Here is a 17,881-nt window from a genome sequence, read left to right as displayed (position 1 = left end):
GTGCTTTACTACTGAGTTACAACCCCCAGTCCTTGATTTAAAAGGATTTTAAAGCAGCCATCAAAAACACTCCAACAAGCAATTATGAATATGCTTGAAACAAGTGAAAAGACAGAAAATCTCAGTGAAGAAGTAGAAAATCTTTGGAAAGAAATAGAACATATAAAGGTGAACCAAATGGAAGTTTAGAACTCTAAAATGCAATAACCAAAATAAAAATTTTAATGAAAGGACTCAAAATAAGAATGAAGACAATAGAAGAATCAGTGAACTTAAAAATAAAACAAAGTAGAAACTAGCCCATCTGAATAACTGAGAGAAAATGGATTTTTTAAAAAAAATTTTAGTGGTAGTTGGACACAATAACTTTTTGTTTTATTTATTTATTTTTATGTGGTTCTGAGGATCAAACCCATGACCTCACATATGTGAGGCAAGTGCTCTACCGCTGAGCCACAACCCCAGCCTCCCAGAGAAAATGACTTTTTATTTATTTATTTTTGATCTGGGGATTGAACTCAGGGCTTTGCCCATGCTAATAAGCATGTGTTCAGCCACTGAGCTACATCTCCAGCACTAGAAAGTAGATTTTTTTAAAAAAATTAACAGTCTCTGTTGGATTATAACAAAAGATCTAACATTCTTATTATAAGAATTATAGAAGGAGAGAAGAGAGTAGGGCTAAAGTACATTTGAAGATGTAGGCATGGTGGTGCACAGCTGTACTCCCAGCAACTGGGGAAGCTGAGGGAGGAGGATGGCAAGTTCAATACTAGCCTTGGCAACTTAGGGAGACCCTGTCTCAAATAAGAATTACCGTGAGTGTAGCTGAGTTGTAGAGTGCCTCTAGATTCCATTCCTGGTACCATGATAAATAAACAAACAATATGTTGGAAATTGTTTAATTTGTTTTTTTGTTGTTGTTGTTTGTTTGTTTTTTTTTTTAAAGAAAGAGTGAGAGAGAGGAGAGAGAGGGAGAGAGAATTTTAATATTTATTTTTTAGTATTTGTCTGTATGTGGTGCTGAGGATCGAACCCGGGCCATACGCATGCCAGGCGAGCGTGCTACCGCTTGAGCCACATCCCCAGCCCCTTAATTTGTGTTATAGTTTGGATCTGGAATGTCCTCCAAAGGCTCATGTTGAAGGCTTGATCCAAATGCAATATTGTTCAGAGGTTGATCCTTGCAGAAGTGACGGGATCATGAGAGCACTGATCTCATGAATGAATTAATCCATTTATGGATTTATAACTTAATAGGCTATTGGGAAGTGGTGGAAACTTTAGGTGAAGAAACCTAGTTACAAGAAGTAGGTCATTGGGCTTGTGCCCTTGAAAGGTATATTTTGTTCTTGGTGCCTTCTTCCTGCCCCTTTTTTTTCTACATGGCCAATGTGGGGTGCGTAACTCTGCTCTGCCACATGCTCCCTGCATTATCTTCTGCCTTGCCACAGGTCCATAGTGATGGGGTCAAAAGACCATGAATAGAAACCTCTGAAACTGTGAGCCAAAATAAATCTTTCCTCCTTTTAAGTTGTTCCTCTGAGGTATTTTGTCACAGTGACACAAAGCTAATTAATACAATCTGCTAAAATAGGTAGTGGACTTGAGTTATGTAATTGAAAGGGGGCTGGGGTGTGGCTCAATGGTAGAGCTTGTCTAGCATGTGCAAGGCCCTGGGTTTAATCCTTAGCAATCTCTCCCAAAAATCGAAATAGAATTTTATGGCCAGAAGTTCTTTTAGAAGTAATTTAGTTTCAGGGGTTTGTGGGTATAGCTCAAAGGTAGAGCATGTGCTTCACAAGGCTCTGAGCTCTGAGTTCAATCTGTAGCAACAAAAAGAGAGAGAGAGAGAGAGAGAGAGGAAAAAAGAAATGTTAGACCAAAATTCCCTACATTTTTTGAATTTCAGGGTTAGAAAGTTCCCAGAAAGCTACAGCAACAGGTAGTAAGTGCTGGAGCCAAGACTAGTACCTGGAATATTCAGGGTATGATATCACTATTCTATGCTGTAGGAAAATGGGAGAATAAGTAAAAACCAAACACCTTTCCTCTGTATTCTATATGTAGGATCATATTATTATTTGTTTGCTGTTTAGCTTTCACACAATAGAAAATGCTAATTTTGAGCATGGAGTCAACAAATGTTGGGTTTTTTTATCCCTTGAAATACAAATACATCCAAGTAGCCCCATTCTGTTTTTATGCAGCAGTTATTTTAAAATCTTTTTTTTAGTTGTATATGAACACAACACCCCTGTTTAATTTTATTTGTTTTTATGTGGTGCTAAGGACCGAAAACCAGTGCCTCGCAAGTACGAGGCAAGTGCGCCACCACTGAGCCACAATCCCAGCCCAGCAGTTATTTTTTTTAAAAAAACATATTTTTTTTTATTTGCAGATGGACACAATACTTTTATTTTATTTGTTTATTTTTTTTTTAATGTGGTGCCAGGAATCAAACCCAGTGCCTCACACATGCTAGGCAAGCGCTCTACCACTGAGCCACAACCCCAGCCCTAGCAGCAGTTATTTTTTCAAGCACACACATTCAGCTTTACATTAAATTATTTCCTGGATCAGCCTTTTTAAATGTTATGCAGTCTTCATTCTGTTATTCATCTTATCACCTACTAATCCACTCTCTAGTTTGTGTAAACGCAAATTTGATGAACATGTATCCTCCATGCTCTTCCATGCTTAGCCATTCATTAAAATGTTTTAACAGAATGCAGTGAAAGAGGCCTTATAGAAACTGCTAGAAACTTCTGTTTCAACATTAGCACAAGTAAGTTCAGCTTCCAACAAATTGTACTATTGTCCAGCCTTCCTTGTCCACAAGGATTTGTCAAACACTTCTAAAACCACAGACATACAAAGTCCATACCATTTTCATTCTTCTCTCCACCCCAGGGATGCTCTGCATCTCCAGCCCTTTTTATTTTTATTTTGAGACAGGGTCCTGCTGGCCTTGAACGTACTATCCTCCTGTCTCAGCCTCCGGAGTCATTGGGTTTATAGTAGTTGTGTTCTACCATGCCCAGCCACAAAATAAATTTTTAACTACCTTAATAGAGTAGTTTTATGGATTGGAGCTGGACCCCTCCAAAGGCTTACATGTTGACTGCTTGTTCCCCAGTGCAATGTTCACAGGCAGGGCTTTGGGAAGTGATAATTAGATCATGAGAGCTCTAACCTCATCAGTGGATTAATCTATTGAGGGATTCAAAACTGAATGGGGCTGGGCATGGTGGCACTTAACCTGTCATCCAGTGACTCAGGAGGCTGAGGCAGGAGGATCTCAAGTTCAAAGACAACCTCAGCAATTTAGTGAGGCACTCAGGAGACCCTGACTCAAAAACTAGTTCAGTATTAAGAGCCCCTTGGTTCAATACCTAGTACCAAAAACAAACAAACAAAAAAGCAAATGGGGCTGGGCATGGTGGTACATGCCTGTAATCCCAGTGACCTGGGAGGCTGATGTAGGAGGATAGCAAGTTTAATGCCAGCCTCAATAATTTAACAAGACCCTAAGTAGCTTAGTGAGACCCAATTTAAAAACAAATACACAAACAAACAAATAAATAAATAAATAAAAAAGGTGAGGATGTAGCTCAATGGTAAAATTGTCCTTGAGTTTAGTCTACAGTACAAAAAAAAAAAAAAAAAAAAATCCAAAAAACCCCCAAAACTTTGCTGGATTATTTGGAGGTGGTGGAAATGGTAGGAGATGAAGAGCTGTGGGAGTATGTCCTTGAGGACTGTGTCTTATCTATGAACCCTTTCTCTCTCCTTCTATACTTATGGGCTCCCTATGAAATGAGAAACTTTGCTTTACCACATCCTTCCACCATGATGTTCTGCATCATCCCAGTGCAAAGCAATGGACCCAGTTGTCCTTGGGCTGAAACCTCTGAAACTATGAGCCAAAATTTTTTTGTATTTTGGTAACAGCAGCAAAAAGCTAACACAATTAGTAATGAATAATAATTACTACCATTCATTACATGGCTAGGCCACAACTTCTCTTTCATTAACTTCATTTATTTATTTTTGCTGGTGCTGGGGATTGAATCTGGAGGTCTGGCAAATGTTAGGAAAGTACTCAGCCACTGAACTATATCCCTAGTTCCTGTATATTATTTCTAGTTTAGTCCCCTCAAAAATTTTCTGAGAGGGTAGGGGATACAGATCAGTGATAACAGAACAGTGTATTTGATCTCCAGCACCTCATACACACAAAACCTTTATAAGGTAGATATTATTATTTAATTTTTACTGTGAGAGAAGAACTAAGGATCCTTACAGCATATGAGAGTGTGGTCTATTTTTAACTAACTACTTGTTCATTGCTTTGCTCCTTTTTTTTTTTTTTTTTTTTTTTTTTAAACTGGGGATCAAACTCAGGGCTTCAGCCAGACCAGGGAAAATGCTTTATCACTGAACTACACATCCCAGCCTCTTAAAAAAAAAAATTTTTTTAACTGTCTATTTATCCATCTATTTATTTATTTATTTTGATGTTGCCAAGGATTGAACCCAGGGCCTATTGCATGCTAGACAAGCACTCTGCCACTAAACAACATTATCACCCCTTAAAAAAAATTTTTTTTAACTTAATTTTTTAACTTTTATTTTTGTGGTACTAGAGATTGAAGTGTCTGGCACTGAACTATATCCCCAGCCTTTCTAAATTGTTTATTTTATTTTGAGACAGGATATTGCTAATTTGCTAATTTGAGCTTTCTATTCTGTCTCAGTCTCTCAAGTAGCCAGGATTTTAAGCATGTGCCACTGCACCCCAGATCATGTGTTCATTTTTCTAAATATTATTGGCCACTTGTTGTTTTATTGACTGGGAGGAAAGCAGAAGATACTTGGAGAATTTGTAGAGAAAGTGTTTGCGTTTCCATTTTGATATTTTTGTTTTGCTGATAGTGGTTTTATTTTGTTTTGTTGGTGGTGGTAGTGGTGCTGATAGTGGTTTTGTTTTGTTTTGTTTTGTTTTATTTTAATGGAGCTAGAAATGAAGGGAATGAAATACATCTCCTGAGGAGCAATCTTAGGAGAAATGTTATTGATGGGGATTTTTTTAAATCAGGTCTTTGTGTCATGTATACTATAATCCCTTTTATTAATCACTGGCTTCAAAGTTAGAATTTTTGTTGTTATTGTTTTGTTGTAATAAGATTCTGAGTGAAATCGGTCTCAAGGAAGGTCCTTGTGAGGGCAGAGCTAGGCCAAAGAAGTTCTATTACACGTGTTTTACATGAGCAGCTTAGAGGAGTAGAATATCCAAGTCTCACTTTTGGTAAGTGGCACAATAAGATTAGAATTCAGTCTCATCCGATTCCCATGCCAATGCTCTTCCCTTAGCATCTGATCAGGAAATGTAAGATCATATAAGAGAAGAAAAGCACTTAGTTTATTAATTTTATTATTTTGCTTATTTATTTTATTTTGTGGTGCAAGGGATCAAACACAGAGCCTCAGGTGTACTAAGCATGGTGCTCTACCATCAAGCTACATCCCAGCCAAGAGCACTCAGTTTAAATCCAACTTCTTTTTCATCGAATTCATGCAATGCCCTGTTTTCACCATTTTTCTGAAGAGTTACAAGCCATTTGTCTAATTATCCATTCCAGAATTTTGCCAAGGAAAATATGCTTACGGGCATATAGTTTCTTCTTTTAGAAAATGAGGACATTTGTCCATCTCCAATCATATGGCACCTCTCCTGTTCCCAACAAAGTCACCATCACATTTCAGGTTCTTTCAGAAAACCAGAGAAGTGAAGTTTTGTTAAGAGGCTGGGTGGTCTCTTACCCCTTCACCTGCTGCAGATTTAAATTCCTCCTTACCATGTACATCCTACCTCTTCTAATTTGAAGAAAATTCTCTATGATGGAAAATGGAAGCAAAGTAGGAGTTGATTAATTCTACTTTTTCCTCTATCATGTGTTATCATTACACCTTCTGTTCCTTGTTCTTGCTTGAAACATCAATTTTTCCTGATATTGCCTTTATACATTACTGATAGAGTACACCATTATTACAAGTTAGTATTTTTGGACTAACCTACTGAAATATATTTCAGACCATTTCTTTCTTTTGGTTCTGGGGATTGAATCCAGGGGTGTTTAACTGCTGAATCATGTCCCTAGCTCTTTTCATATTTTATTCTGAGACAGGGTCTCACTAAATTGCTGAGGCTGGCCTCAAATTTTTGATCTCCCCCCTCCCATATTGCTGGGATACAGGTGTGCCCCACCATGCCCAGGATCATAGACCATTTTATACAAAACTTGGCTTTTGAAAATATTTTAACTACTCCAAAGCATTTTTATTGCTGTTCTCTTATGTAACAAATAATATCTACAGTTCTTGAAGTCTCCTATTTGTATTATTTTATCTAAAATGTAGAGTTTCACATAGTAATTTAACTACTTTTTTTCCCTTGGTACTGGGGATTGAACCCAGGGTCACTTTGCCAGTAACATACCCAGCCTTTTTTTTTTTTTTTGGTACTAGGGATTGAACCCAGAGTTGCTTAACTACTGAGCCATATCCCCAGCCATTTTTTAATATTTTATTTAGAGACAGGGTCTCAATGAGTTACTAAGTGCCCCCTTAAATTGCCAAGACTGGCTTTGAACTCGTGATCCTCCTGTGGCAGCCTTCAAACTGCTGGGATTACAGGTGTGCGCCACTGGGCCAGCTACATCCCCCCGCCCCCCCCTTTTTAATAGATATTTTAGTTGTAGGTGAACACAATATCTTTATTTTTATTTATTTTGTTATGTGGTGCTGAGGATCGAACCCAGGACCTCACACATGCAAGGCAAACGCTCTACCGCTGAGCTACAAACTCAGCCCACATTCCCAGCCCTTTTTACTTTTTATTTTGAGACACGGGCTTGCTAAATTGCCCAGGCTGGCCTCAAACTTGTGATCTTCTTGCTTCTGCCTCAGCTTCCAGAGTTGCTGGGATATAGGCATGCACCACTGTATCCATCTTAAAAATAGAAATTCAGACTTTTTTTTTTTTTTTCAGTGCTAGGGATTGATTTCAGGGGTACCCTACCACTGAGCTACATCTCCAAATTCCCCTACTTTCTTGAGACATGCTCTCTATATATTACCCAGCTTCCTGAGTAGTAGGGATTACAGTCTTTTCACCACTACTCCTAGCTGTTTAGGCCATCTCCCCCACAACCTTACATTTTAATACTTGATTTGAATTTCCATTTATTTCCCATTAAAAGAATACTTGCATCATTTTGTGTTTCTCTGAAAGATTAGGAAGAATCCTTGGTTAGTGGTTAAATTCTATATTCATTTGCTTCATTTTTGTTATTTTGAACTTCAAAAAATGTGATTCAGATTGACTCTAAATGGACATCTTAATATTTAGCCACTACAAAGTTTATGTTTAGCATTTTCATTGCTTCATCACTTTTCTGTCTATCCTAAATTCTCTCAATGAGGCAGGATTTTCAGTTCAGTCCAATAAACTGTTCTAGAATAGCCAGCACATGTTAGTCCTGTCCTTTCCATTGGATTATAACTGTGAGTCAATCTCTTTCTTTAATGCACTAACAGCATAATTGGAAGCACAGCCTTATTAAAAAATAATGTAACAGTGTGTCATGTATGAAATTACCAAAGTATGTAAAAGGGAGTGAAGTAGTGCAGAAGAAGAATCAAATAAGAATTTGAGGTTCAGAAAAGTGTCACAGATCTGTTGCAGTCAGCAGATTTGGAAGAATGAATAGGTATGGAACAAGAAGTCAAGGTGGAAAATACATCCCAGGCACCCAAAACACCCAAGACCCAGATGGTGAGTGCAAGACACAAAGCAGTTTTCAAGGTTGTAGTACAATGCAGCCTTGTGAAGATTTCGGAGTCCAGATGTAAAGAAATTAATTTTGTCCTCAGGATACAGGGGGATCGAAAGTTCTAGGCCAGCCCAGTGTGGTGAAACAAACCTATAATCCCAGTGGCTTGGGAGGCTGATGAAGGAGGATTGTAAGTTCAAAGCCAACCTTAGTAACTTAAGGAGACCCTAAGCAACTTAGTGAGACCCTGTCTCAAAATTAAAAATAAAAATAAAGGACTAGGGATGTTGCTTAATGGTTAAGCACTCTGGGTTCAATCCCTGGTACGGGGTCGGGGGATATTTGAAGTCAACCTGCACAACTTTGAGACCAAAAATAAAATGTGTAGCTCAGTGGTAGAGCCTCTGAGTTCAATCCCCAGTACCAAAGAAAACCAAAAACCAAAAAACATACATATACCTATTTCCCACATTTTTGTAATATTCGACAAATGAGAATCCATTATTTTAGGGGAATGCTTGTTCAAACCCAGAAAGCTGAAACTACTGAGCTATAACTGAATTCTCACATCTGGTAAATCTCTGAAGGAATAGATCTGCCTCTTTGAGACAGATGGTCTTCACAAAAAGATAATCAGTTCTAGGAGAAATAGAGGAGCACCAGAACCAAGGAAACATGTCTGCAAATCACCCCTAAAAGGGTTACCTTGAGAGATGGAAAGTTTGAGCAGCCTGTTTGATAACATTTCTTGTTCATGCTGTTGCCCTTCAACAATAAGCTTTTACAATTCTCTAGCTTTAGCATTATTGTAGTAGGATTGGCAATATCATGAATTTTATCTTCTCGGTTTGTGCCTGATGGCAGCTCAGTGGAGAATGTTTTAAAATGGAATACAGTTTCCTAGCCCCTTTACATTTGGTAAGTGTTATCATCAACTCACAAGCAAATAAATGCTTTATGATTCTTGTTTTTTTAATCTATAAAACAGGGATAATAGAGCTAAGCATATACTTAATAAATACAACTGGGCACAGTGGTGCATGTCTGTAATCCCAGCTACTCCGGAGGCCAAGGTAGGAGCATCCCAAGTTTGAGGTCCGCCTGGGTAACTTAGTGAGACCCTGTCTCAAAAAAAAAGAAAAGGCGAGTTGTATAGCTCAGTTTAATCCCCAGTACCCATGAAAAAAAGTAATAAATAAATAGATAAAGAAGGTAGGAGAACTACAAAAAGTATAAAACATTTTTTTCTAAAAAATATAATTTTACTTGTCGGATGAATGGAAATTGTGCAAATACAAAATGTTATTGCAAACACTAGAAGGCAATATTTTCTATAAAGGCAAAAAGGGAATATAACACAAATTTCTTGTATCTTTTTTTAACATTTGTTAACATTTGTAAAGGACACAATACCTTTGTTTTATTTATTTATCTATTTTTATGTAGTGCTGAGGGTCAAACCCAGGGCCTCGAACGCGCTAGGCGAGTGCTCTGCTGCTGAGTCACAACCCCAGCCCAATTTCTTGTATCTTAAACTTCTCCTCTAGCTCAATTTCTATTCAAAACCCAGAACAAAAATTACACTATGACAAATTTAAAAAACATGCATTCTTACAATGCTCTAAGCAATATAAAGGGAAAGGAAGACTGGTGAATTAAAGAATAAATTGAAAAAATGTATTTCCAATAAAACAGAGAAAAAAAGCTGCAAAAGGGATAATGAGAAGAAAATGAGGTCAAAGCAAATTTCTTTCATACAACATAATATATGGGATTGTTTTCCATATCATAGCCCTTTGTCATGTTATACTGAAAATGCTAATTTATAATCAATTAGTGGTTCTCTAGCTCTGCATTGGTTTCCTTTTCCAATCTTCTCACCCATTCCATTTCTCTCAACTGAAACTTACAGGGAGGATACTAGAAATCATAAGGATCTATAATGGATGGAGACAAGGATGAGAAGTTTGGATTTACCATGGAAATGCAAAGCTGTTTTGATAGTACTGGCTGGTAAAGTAAAGTAGACAAATTAGGACATTTATCCCTCCATAAATGATTACATCTGAACACTTACTTGAATGAGACTTATAAAGGGATTTAAGAGATTCCGAAAGACAGAAAATAGATTGGCCTGGGTTACTGCATTTGAGGGTTTAAAAAAAAAAACATTTATGGGACTTTAGGTTCCACAAGTTCTCCCTCTCCTCTCCTCTTTTATTCTTGACAATTAAAGGAAACCAGGGGGAGCCAGAGAGCTGGCTGTTTAAGATTTGATCTGGGTTTAAAGAAGGATCTAGAAGATGACTTCTATTAATTTAACCTTTTAGGAAACAGACTTGAAAATCACAGAATTGTCCAAATCAGTCATTGGTTGTTTGACTTGTATCTGACTCTCAGAATACCGAGACTCCAAAAAGCCCAGGCAATCATAGTTGGAGACTTAGGAAATGGTGCTAATTGTGGTTTGAAGTCAAAAATCAAAATGATCCATCTAGTGAACTGAGCACTAGATTGGTAGCACTCTACCATTGAGCTACATCCCCAGCCCTATTTTATCACTTCATATTAGGAGGAGTCCATAGAACATAATTGAGGCTGGTGTTAATCTCTGAATTAGGGGGAAACTTTAACAAGCAGTTAGTAATTTTGTGATGTTCCCAAACTCCTTGGAGGCGAGAAACCATTGAGAACTTATTAAACTCAACAGGGTAGTTCTGATGACTGAAGATATTCTTTTTTCAGTTTAGACCTTGATATCGTCAAGAAAAATTATTAATCCCAGTTACTTAGGACACCAAGGCAGAAGGATTGCAAGTTTGAGGCCAGGCTGGGCAACATTCAAAATGAAATTGTAAGGGCTAGGGATATAGATCAGTGACGCTGCAAAAGAAGGAGAGGAGGAGGAGGAAGAGGAAGAAGAAAAGGAGAAAAAAAGAAAAGGAAAATCATAATTTAAGTCCTTGAGAAATAGACTTATATAAAACCAAGGAATTTTGAAGTTCAAAATGTTACCCAAGACCACAGCCAGACATCGAAGATGATATATATACCTCTGGTGAAAAATTCTTAAGAGGTCCGCCTAGGAGTAGGGATAATATTATTTTGCAGCATAGTCAGCCTTCTTAACAATGATTTGTGCTGACCTCCCTCTCCTCTTATAGTCCCTGTTTGAAACCACAGGGCTTAGACTGGGCAGATCAAGGAAGAAGGACCTAGGGGAAGAAATCTTTTCTGACTTCAGGAGCAGGATTTTTTTCCCTGCCTAGGAGTGCACAACTAGTGTTGCACAACTGAATGTGTTGAATTAGAGATGCTTGAGGCAGTGCAGAAACATGGACAGGAGCCTAGAGTTTCCATTTATTAATGGAAGGAGAGCCCAGAGAGGACTATCTCCTAATAAAGTCTTTGGGTGTTTTCCCTTACGGAATGCACGGTTAAGTTCAAGAGAGCAGCTGTTAATCCTTGTCCTTTCTATAGTATAATTCTCTCTTGTAAATAAGTACTTTCCTGCCCAGCATAGTCTTGTGCTAATATTGTAGACACTGAAAGGACAGGGTGGTGAGGAAAGGGCTCTTCCACATTTCTTTTAAGCATACCAATAGAGAAAAAGGTTTAAGCCAGGTGTGATGATGCACACCTATAATCTCAGTGACTTGGGAAGCTGAGACAGGAAGATCACAAGTTTAAGGCCAACCTCAGCAATTTAGCAAGACCTCAGCAAATTAGTGAGACCCTGTCTCAAAATTTAAAAATAAAATAAAACAGGGCTGAGGATGTAGCTCCGTGATAAAGTGCCCCTGAGTTAGATCCCCAGTACCAAAAAATAAAGAGAGAAAGAAAAAGATTTAAACTCATCAAGTAGACTGCGGCTATTGGTTGGAGTCCTCAATTCCTTGCTACATGGACCTCTTGTGACATGGAAGTTGGCTTCCCAGAATGTATGATTCAAGAGATACCAGCACAGAAGACAGCTTGTATGTCCTAGTGTCAGTCATAAACCATATTCTATTGATCATGCAGACCAATGCTAATACAGTGAAAAAGCACACAGAAGATTGCATTACAAATATATAACAACAAATTCTACCTTTAAGTAAAACTACAAAGCACCAATTAAAAAATGAAAATATTTTTTAAAAAAGCACACAGAGGGAGTAAATACCAGGAGACAAGGATCTTTAGGGGCTGTCTTGAAATTTGGCCACCACAGATGAAATTCCTAAATATAAATCCCACTCCCTGCCTTTGTTTTTTTTTTCCTATACTCCTGACCTCGTTTGTATTTTGTTTTGATACAGAGTATTGCTAAACTACCCAGGTCAGCCTTGAATTTATGATCCTCCTGTCTCAGCCTCCTGAGTGGCTAGGATTACAAGCTTGTGCCACTGAACCTAGCACAAAAACCTCTTTTGATGATAATTTCCTGTGACTTCTTATATGGAACACATTTTAGGAAATGCTGTTATAAGTTACAGAAATTCACTGAAGCTTCTACAATGTTATGTCATGGATGCATGCTTTAGAAGATTGTTGGCAGATGGAAGAGATAGAACACCTGTAATCTCTGTGACTCAGGAAGATTGCAAGTTCGAGGCCAACCTCATCAATTTAGTGAGACCCTAAGCAACTTAACAAGGGCCTAGCAACTTGGCTAGACTTTGTCTTAAAATAAAAAGGGCTGGGGATGTATCTCAGTGGCAAAGCATCCCTGGGTTCAATCCCAGGACAAACAAACAAACAAACAAACAAAAAAGATTGCTGGCAGAACAGGTTGAACACATTGAAGGAAGAGGAAAAAATTAGACTCCAGTAAGAAAGTTTTGTGATGTTGTAGGAGAGAGGTGATGACAATGGGAAAATGACAATTGGGAGATTAAAAGAAGGAAATAAGATAGAGCATGGGGGCAGAGATAGTGGGGCAACGAGACTGAAAGAGGGAGATGCACAAAATGACTCCAATTTCTACTTTAAGCAAATAGGTTCATGATGTATCTATTAACCAACACTGAAAATAATTAGGAACATATTTGGAAGAAACTTTGATGAGTCAGTTCTTCCGGTTTGTTCTATGGATCTATTTAGATTGGTGTATCAATTAGTATGACTTGGAATACAATAAACCCCTACTCAAATGGGCTGAAACATTAAGGTCAATATTGAGCTCACAAATTGGAAATCCAGAGGTGGAATGGTTGACCTAAGGTGTCCCCAGTTCTATCTCCCACTGATTCTTTGGGCATTCTTCTCTACGTCAGCTTCTTCTTTACTATTTTTTTGTTTTGATTTTTTCTTTTTCTTTCTTTCTTTCTTTTTTTTTTAAATGGTGCTTTACCATGAAGCTGTATCCCCAATCTCAAACTGTTTTTTTTTAAGAAACTACAACTATTTTGGCCTCACACCTGAACATAATTATGTTGGGGGGAAAAAGAGGTTATCACTTCCTGTAGATCTCTCTTTACTAACTTGTCGATGCCTAGGTTGGATCTCACTTAGCTCAGGACTGAAATATTCTTTGAGGGTAGAAGGAATGTTCTGTGCTCATTTAACAAATCACTAGCAAAGGGGGTTGGACAGGATCTATAGAACTTCCCATCCATTACCCATAGTAGGAACTAGGATGTAAGGGGTGTAGAGATTACAAAGTTCACTCTAGTGAGCCCAGCCAGCAGGTAGAAATGTGATTCTGGAATACAGATTTGGAAGTCATTTGAAGTGACATTAATTTGAAGCTTTGGGAGAATTTGAGATTACTTAGGGTGACAGTGTATTGAAGAAAAAGAGAACAATGAAGAAGAGTTACATTAAAAGGGCCAATGCTGAGAGATGGGAGCCAGCAAAAGAAAGTGAGATGGGGCCAGAAAGGCAGTTTGTGGAATCAGGATAGTGACAGTTATCCATTATCTCTGCAATTCAGTATAGTTCTTCATAGACCAATGCCCTGTCATTTATTTCCTTTTCTCTCACACAATATCCATCAAAGTTTCTTGAACACACGGCAAATGCTCTGTTATCATCTATTGATTATTTTCTGCTGATGATAGGAAATATGATCAAGAATATGAATTGTATGAATTTATTAGGAGAAGTATAACCAAAAGCAAGAACTCTGGATTTTTTTTCACTTCCTTGTCTCTTCTTGAGCTTACTATGTTACCCTGGCTGCCCTCAAAGTTGGGATCTTGTTGCCTTAATCTTCCACATAGACATGCCTACATGCCTATAAGTCCAGCTACCTGGAAGGCAGAGAGTCAGAAGGATCCCAAGTTTGACCCTAGTCTGCTCAACTTAGTGACACCATATCTCAACAAAACAAAACAACAACAACCACAGAACTAGATTGGAGATGTAGGTCAGTGGTGGAGATCTTGCCTAGCATGTACAAGGACCTGGGTTTAATAACGAATACTGCAAATTTTATATATATAATACCCAACACTACAAATTATATATATATATATATATAAATTTTATTTATAAATTTTATTTATTATTTATATATATATATAAATTTTCATTGTTGTTGCTAGGGATTGAACCCAGGGCCTTATGCATGCTAGGCAAAACTCTTTACTATTGAGGTACACACCGCCCTAAAAATAAATAATATTTTTAAAATTATATTTTTATTTGTAGATGGACACAATGCCTTTATTTATTTATTTTTATGTGGTGCTGAAGATTGAACCCAATGCCTCATGCATGAGGGGCAAGAGTTCTACCACCCAGCCCCAATTTTTTAAGGTTTTTTTTTTTTTAAGAGAGAGAGAGAGAGATTTTTTTTTTTAATATTTATTTTTTAGTTTTCGGCAGACACAACATCTTTGTTTGTATGTGGTGCTGAGGATCGAACCCCAGCAGCATGCATGCCAGGCAAGCGTGCTACCACTTGAGCCACATCCCCAGCCCAATTTTTTAAGGTTTTTAAGGAAGCATTTCTGGAGCACACCTGTGGCTTTGGATACGTTTTTTGAAATGTATTTACTGTGTGAACATACTTTATACAAAGATATGAAAAATTGTGCTCTATATGTATAATAAGAATTATAATACATTCCGCTGTTGTGTATTTAAAAAATAAAATCAATAAAAATATATTTACTAGTAATATAACAAATATGTTTAAAATGTAAAATTTTGGGGGGGCCGGGATTGTGGCTCAGCTGTAGAGCGCTCGCCTAGCACAGGCGGGACCCGGGTTCAATCCTCAGCACCACATAAAAAATAAAGGCATTGTGTCATGTCCATTTACATCTAAAAAATAAATTAAAATAAATAAATAAAATTTAAAATTTTTATTTAAAATATTAAATGCTTGTCTTTTGTATTTGAAACAGTCTACATTGTATAATGTCAATTTAGTTGTTCTCTTGTTATGTGTATAGTCTCAGAAAAAGTTTAAATGTATGTGTTTGGGCTATGAGAAGATAAAGGCAAAGAATCATCTTTTTTTTTTTTTTTTTTCTTCTTTTTTGGTACTAGAGATTGAACCTAGTAGTGTTCTACCACTGAGATATATCCACTCCCCCTTTTTTTAAAAATATATTTTTTAGTTGTTGATGAACCTTTATTTATTTGTATGTGGTGCTGAGAATCGAACCCAGTGCCTCACACATGCTAGGCAAGTGCTCTACCACTGAGCCACAACCCCAGCCCCCCCCTTTTTATTTTTATTTTGAGACAGGGTGTCATGCCCAGGGTGTCCTAGAACTTGCAATCCTCCTGTTTCAGCCTTCTGAGTAGTTGGGATTATAGTGATGCAGCACTGTGCCCAGTATAGAATCACCTCTTTATCATTCAGTTCAATCTCTGTTTTAAATTTAACACTTTGATTTTCCATTATTTTAATTGTCATGCAACGTTCTTTGGAAATTTATTTTGGTGGGATTATTTTGCTTCATTGAAAGTGTTAAAAAGTCCCCAACACACCAGGAAGCATAAAGACTTTTTTTTTAATATTTATTTTTTAGTTATGGGTGGACACAATATCTTTATTTTATTTTTATGTGGTGCTGAGGATCAAACCCAGTGCCTCATGCATGGTAGGATAGCGCTCTAACTCTGAGCCACAACCCCAGCCCATAAAGACTTTTTGATTGGGTGGTTCTTTGAAAGATTTAGTATCAGGTTAGTACCATGCACTGACTACTGCTTAACAGTGGAACTTTTTTTTTTTTTTTAACTCAGTTTTTTTTTTTTTTTTTAGTTGTAGGTGGACACAATACCTTTATTTTATTTACTTATATGTGGTGTTGAGGATTGAACCCAGGGCCTCACACATTCTAGGTGAGTGTTCTACCGCTGAACCACAACCCCAGCCCCACAGTGGAAATTTAATTTAATTCATATAATTTATAGAAAAACAGTTTATTAAGTTTTCATTTGGGGTCATCATTTTGGGTTGAATTCTCATGAGCTTTTTTGTGGGGGTGGGGAATTGATTAACCACTGAGCCACATCCTCAGTTCTTTTTATTTTTTTGAGTCAGAGTCTCACTAAGTTGCTTAGGGCCTCGCTAATTGCTGAAGCTGTCCTTGAACTTGTGATCCTCTTGTTTCAGCCTCCCAAGTTGCTGGGATTACAGGTATGCACCACCAAACCTAGCATAAGCTGCTTTTCCACTTTCAAATATCACTAATCACTAATCACCCTGTAAAGGTCATTAAACATTGGCCTATGGAGACTAGAGTTTTGGAGGAAGGTATTTAAAAATTCTGGCTCTGAAATCAAAGCTGAGGTGACTTTATAATTCTCAGTTTCCTCATCTGTAAAAAGGTAATAATAATGTTATTGGTAGCATTATTGGGAGAATTACATACTGTGTCTTACACAAAACACAAGATCTGGCACATCAAAAGTGCTCAAATATTGCTGGCTAATGACTATTGGTTTTACTTTAGCCTGTCCCCAATAATCTACCTACTCTGCTTGAAAGTAATTGGTAGAGAGAGTCATCCATGATTTAATGGCAGTTGTTGCTTAATGTGATTTCCAGTATTTGGGTGGAGAACTGCTTATCAAAGCCAAGAACTATGTGTTCTGTTTCTATATTATGTTTATTCAAACACTTAATAATCACAGTGTCTGTCTTTGGCCTTATGTTTCTTGGGAGTTCTATGACTTAATCATTGAAAATTATATCTGGTATTAAATTATGTTTCTAACTAGAGTCAGTTTTCCAGTATGAAAAGCAGGCCTCCACCCATATAGATAATCCTGTCTAGAAACATTTGTCCTAGTTTGTCTCCAACTCAGATACAAATACCTTGCTTTCTAAAATTTTAGGGTAGGGATTATTTGCTTGTATGTTGTACTTTTAAAATATTGCCAAAAATTACCTATTTTTCATTATTATCTGTTGGATCCAACTGATCTTTTGCTCTCTCACAACTTTCGCCCTGGCCTTAGTTAACTTATACTGGAAAAAAAAAAAAAAAAAACCTGAAAATTCTTCCATGAGAAATTCCTGTTTCTAACAACTACTACTACTTCTTCTTCTTCCTCCTCCTCCTCTTCCTCCTCCTCCTCTTCTCCTTCTCCTTCTTCTTCTTCTTTTTGTATTGGGACTTGAACCCCAGGATACTTAATTGCTGAACCATACACCCAGCCCTTTTTTATATCTTATTTAGAGACAGAGTCTTGCTAAGTTGCTTATGGCCCACACTAAGTTGCAAAAGCTGGCTTTGAACTTGCAATCCTCCTGCCTCAGACTCCCAAGCTGCTGGGATTACAGGCATGTGCCACCAAACCTGGCAGTTTCAAACTTCTTTCCAATTTCAATTTATGCTGGATGTTATAAAATATTTCACAAAGGGCTGGGGGTATAGCTTAGAGTCAAAGTGCTCGCCTAGCCTAGGCTCTGTTTGATCTCAGCACTGCAAACAACAACCACCACCAAAACTATTTAATAAAATATAACAATTTATCCATGAACACCTCTTCTTGGATTTTCTGAAATCTGACCATACTCTTCACAAACCGCATCCTGATATCATACCAAATGAAGGTTTTGTGTATTTTTGGACTTAGAATTTTACTATGTT

Source organism: Callospermophilus lateralis, chromosome 8, assembly GCF_048772815.1.
Source record: "Callospermophilus lateralis isolate mCalLat2 chromosome 8, mCalLat2.hap1, whole genome shotgun sequence".
NCBI lineage: Eukaryota > Metazoa > Chordata > Mammalia > Rodentia > Sciuridae > Callospermophilus > Callospermophilus lateralis.
The sequence above is the reverse complement of the archived record's forward strand: the minus strand, read 5'-3'. Positions refer to the sequence as shown.